The sequence below is a fragment of the Puntigrus tetrazona genome, unplaced genomic scaffold (assembly GCF_018831695.1).
Source record: "Puntigrus tetrazona isolate hp1 unplaced genomic scaffold, ASM1883169v1 S000000003, whole genome shotgun sequence".
In the NCBI taxonomy this organism is placed as follows: domain Eukaryota; kingdom Metazoa; phylum Chordata; class Actinopteri; order Cypriniformes; family Cyprinidae; genus Puntigrus; species Puntigrus tetrazona.
The window spans coordinates 4,938,254-4,942,822 of record NW_025047683.1 but is presented as its reverse complement, the minus strand read 5'-3'; the positions used below and the strand labels follow the sequence as shown (position 1 = coordinate 4,942,822).

General features: G+C 63.5%; 1 non-coding gene across 1 annotated transcript in view; it reads right to left on the bottom strand.

The window, feature by feature from the left end:
• The window catches only part of LOC122332062, a 4,010-nt gene extending 2,222 nt beyond the window's left edge, over positions 1 to 1,788 (bottom strand). The window contains exon 1 of the ribosomal RNA XR_006248412.1: positions 1 to 1,788. This exon is cut by the window's left edge and continues 2,222 nt beyond it. This is a non-coding gene — a ribosomal RNA (28S ribosomal RNA).
• Between the last annotated feature and the right edge of the window lie 2,781 nt (positions 1,789 to 4,569).

Genomic DNA, 4,569 nt, shown 5'->3' with positions numbered 1-4,569 from the left:
AGGACCGACTGGCCCATGTTCGCTGCTGTTCACGCGGAACCCTTCTCCGCCGGCCTTCAAAGCTCGTTTGAATATTTGCTACTACCACCAAGATCTGCACCGCGGCGGCTCCACCGGGCCGCGCCCTAGGCTTCAAGCGCCACGCGGCGGCCCCTCCTACTCGTCGGCGTATCTCTGTCTCGATACAGCGTGAGTCGTGCCGTCGGCGGCGGGTATGGGCCCGGCGCTCCAGCGCCATCCATTTTCAGGGCTAGTTGATTCGGCAGGTGAGTTATTTACACACTCCTTAAGCGGATTCCGACTTCCATGGCCACCGTCCTGCTGTCTATATCAACCAACACCTTTTCTGAGGGTCTGATGGCGTCGGCATCGGGCGCCTTAACCCGGCGTTCGGTTCATCCCGCAGCGCCAGTTCTGCTTACCAAAAGTGGCCCACTTGGCGTCTCGCATTCCACGCCCAGGCTCCAGGCCAGCGAGCCGGGCTTCTTACCCATTTAAAGTTTGAGAATAGGTTGAGATCGTTTGGCCCCAAGGCCTCTTGTCATTCGCTTTGCGGATAAAACTGCTTGTGCGGCGGCGCCAGCTATCCTGAGAAACCGGAGGAACCAGCTACTAGATGGTTCGATTAGTCTTTCGCCCCTATACCCAGGTCGGACGACCGATTTGCACGTCAGGACCGCTACGGGCCTCCACCAGAGTTTCCTCTGGCTTCGCCCTGCCCAGGCATAGTTCACCATCTTTCGGGTACCATCGCGCGCGCTCTAGCTCCACCTGCCCGGCGGTGCGGGCCAGACGGGCCGGTGGTGCGCCCCGCCGGGGCGGGGATCCCACCTGAGCCGCGGGCGCGCGGCCGCCACCTTCATTGCGCCGTGGGGCTCGAGAGACACCCTTTGGCTCGCGCGCGTTGGGCTCCTTGGTCCGTGTTTCAAGGCGGGTCGGGTGGGTGCCCGACCTCACGCGGACCTCGGCGCCACTTATGCGAGGCGGATCCCGCCCTGGCGGCGGCGGCGCGGTCGGGGCGGACTGAGGACAGTCGGTCCGGTCGGCGCTGCAGCGCCGGGGCGAGAGGCCCGTCCCTCCAGCGTCGGCAGGAGAAAGCGCGAGACACTTCCCGCGGCCCGGGAGTAGCGGCAAAGTCGGGCGTGGGGGCTCTGTAAAGCCGGCGGCCCCGGCTGAGGCCGCCTGCCACCTTCGCCCCGGCCCTTCCTGGCCAAACCGGGCGGTCGCGGCGCACGCCTCGGAAGAAGTGCACCCGGCGGCGGCGGCGTCGGACGGGCGGCGTTCCCGGTCAAGGGATCCGCGCACCGCGCCCGGGCGGCAGGCCCGCCGAGCTGAATCCTCCGGGCAGACCGTGCGGACCCCACCCGTTTACCTCTTAGCGGTTTCACGCCCTGTTGAACTCTCTCTTCAAAGTTCTTTTCAACTTTCCCTCCACGGTACTTATCGACTCTCGGTCGTGCGGTATTTGTATAGATGGAGTTTACCACCCGCTTTGGGCTGCATTCCCAAGCAACCCGACTCCGAGAAGAACCGCACCCGGCGGGAGGGCCTGCTACCGGCCTCACACCGTCCACGGGCTAAGCCTCCATCAGAAGGACTTGGGCCCCGACCCGCGCCGAGAAAGCGGTCTTCTGTCGCCACATGTCCCTCGCCGCCGTGGCGGGCGGGGATTCGCGCTGGGCTCTTCCCTCTTCGCTCGCCGCTACTGAGGGAATCCTTGTTAGTTTCTTTTCCTCCGCTTAGTAATATGCTTAAATTCAGCGGGTCGTCTCGTCTGATCTGAGGTCGTTGTCGGATATGGGTTAGGAGCGGCGCGCGCGCTGCTGCTGCTGCTGGGCTGGCCTGAACAGGTCTCGTTCGCGCGCCGGGCAGGCGCGCCGAGAAGCGAGGCGGGCGCGAACCTCCGTTACGCGCGGGCGTCCGAGGCGGAGGGCGGGAGTCCACGTCGGCGGGGCGCGGAGGTGAGACACCCACGGAAGCCGCCGAGAGGAGGGCGCCGCTCGGTCCCAGGCGCCTGGGGCGCCGACCTCCCCCTCGTGGGAGGAAGCCGGGGCGCTCGACTCCGCCGAGGAGGCGTGCCCGTGGCGGTCTGCACTTGGGAGGGCGGAGGAGGGGAAGCCCCCTGCGGCGCTCCAGCGCGCGGGACCGGAGGTCCCGATCGATGGAAAGCGACCCTCAGACAGGCGTGGCCCGGGGCGGACCGGGGCGCAAAGTGCGTTCGAAGTGTCGATGATCGATGTGTCCTGCAATTCACATTAGTTCTGCGCGGCTGGCTGCGTTCTTCATCGGCCTTACGAGCCGGTGATCCACGCTAAAGTCGTACTGCGTTTGAGTTTAGCGCCGGGGCGAGGCCGAACTGCACAGGCTTGTGTGGGTTCAAAAATACAAAGTCGTTCCCGGATGGCGCCCCGCGAGAGGACTTGAACCCACGGTCGAAGGCCTGCTGGGTACCCGCGGGGTTGGCAAAGCAAAGTCTTTCAGAGGCTCGCGGCCTCGGCCCCCACCCGTGCCAAGGGGTGGGGCGCTCATGATGGAGTTGCTCAAGCCTCCGCGCGAGGTGCGTCAAGCCTCCCAGAGGCAGCGTTCCCTTCTCGCGGATCCCTCTCTCGCCCGTCTTAGGTTTTTGTGCGGTTCTTTTGCCGTCTTGGATGTTTTGGCGGCAGACCTCTCGGGCCACGGCCGCTGGAACATAGAGTAAAATAGGATAGAGTTTTTTTACCCCCGATGGCGCCCCTCCTTCGCGGGAGGAGACTTTGAACCCACGGTCCCGGAGGCCGTGCGGGTACCCGCCAGGGCCCGGCTCGGCCCCGCGCTGGAAAGCAGGGGCCCGCCCGAGTCTGGCGACAGTCAAGTTCTCTCGGATCTCTCTCTCTCTCTCTCGCCTTAGGTTTTGTGCGGTTCTTTTTGCCGTTTTTGGTTTTTGCGCGGCAGACCTCTCGGGCCACGGCCGCTGGATCATAAGTAAAATAGGATGAGAGTTTTTTTACCCCGGACCAGGCGCTCCTCCTTCGCGGGGAGAGACTTTGAACCCACGGTCCCGGAGGCCGTGCGGGTACCCGCCAGGGCCCCGGCTCAGCCCCCCGCCGCTGGAAAGCAGGGGCCGCCGAAGTCTGGCGACAGTCAAGTTCTCTCGGATCTCTCTCTCTCTCCGCCTCCGCCTTAGGTTTTTGTGCGGTTCTTTTTTTGCCGTTTTGGGTTTTTGGCGGCAGACCTCTCGGAGACCCACGGCCGCTGGATCATAAGTAAAATAGGATGAGGTTTTTACCCGGACAGGCGCCCCTCCTTCGCGGGAGAGACTTTGAACCACGGTCCCGGAGGCCGTGCGGGTACCCGCCAGGGCCCGGCTCGGCCCCCGCGCGCTGGAAAGCAGGGGCCCGCCGAGTCTGGCGACAGTCATGGCGCTCGCGGTAGGTTGCTCAAGCCTCCGCGGGAGGTGCGTCAAGCCTCCCAGAGAGCGGCGTTCCCTTCTCGCGGATCTCTCTCTCCGCCGTCTTAGGGTTTTTGTGCGGTTCTTTTTGCCGTCTTGGGTTTTTGGCGGCAGACCTCTCGGGCCACGGCCGCTGGATCATAGAGTAAAATAGGATGAGGTTTTTACCCGGGGTGGCGCCCCTCCTTCGCGGGAGAGACTTTGAACCACGGTCCCGGAGGCCGTGCGGGTACCCGCCAGGGCCCGGCTCAGCCCCCGCGCTGGAAGCGGGGGCGCCGAAGTCTGGCGACAGTCAAGTTCCTTTTTTTTTTTTTTTCTTATCGCGCTCTGCGCTTTTCGCTTCGGTGCTCCGGAGAGGCGCGCCCGGGCCGCCGGCCTCTGCGCGCACCCGGGCTTGAGGCAGGGGGAGGTGGGCTAGGCCTCCCCGCCCGGGCGGTTCGCTTTGGATCGGGCGGGCGATAATGATCCTTCCGCGGGTTCACCTCGGAAACCTTATTCACGACTTTTACTTCCTCTAGATAGTCAAGTTTGATCGTCTTCCCGGCGCTCATGGAGGCCAGCGAGGGGCCCGGCGGGGCAGTCCGAGACCTCACTAAACCATCCAATCGGTAGTAGCGGCCGGGCGGTGTGTACAAAGGGCAGGGACTTAATCAGCGCGAGCTTATGACCCGCGCTTGCACAGGAATTCCTCGTTGATGGGAAATAGTTTCAATCCCCAGTCCCGATCACGGCGGGGTTCAGCGGGTTACCCGCGCCTCTCTCGGCGCCAGGGTAGACCTGCGCTGATCCGCCCATAATGGCGCGCGTGCAGCCCGGACATCTAAGGGCATCACAGACCTGTTATTGCTCCATCTCGCGTGGCTGAAGCGCCACTTGTCCCTCTAAAAGTTTTTGGCGCCGGCCAAGTGTAGCGCGCCACTATTTGTAAGCGAGTCTCGTTCGTTATCGGAATGAACCAGACAAATCGCTCCACCAACTAAAACGGCCATGCACCACCACCCACAGAATCGAGAAAGAGCTATCAATCTGTCAATCCTTTCCGTGTCCGGGCGGGTGAGGTTCCCGTGTTGAGTCAAATTAAGCCGCAGGCTCCACTCCTGGTGGTGCCCTTCCGTCAATTCCTTTAAGTTTCAGCTTTGCAA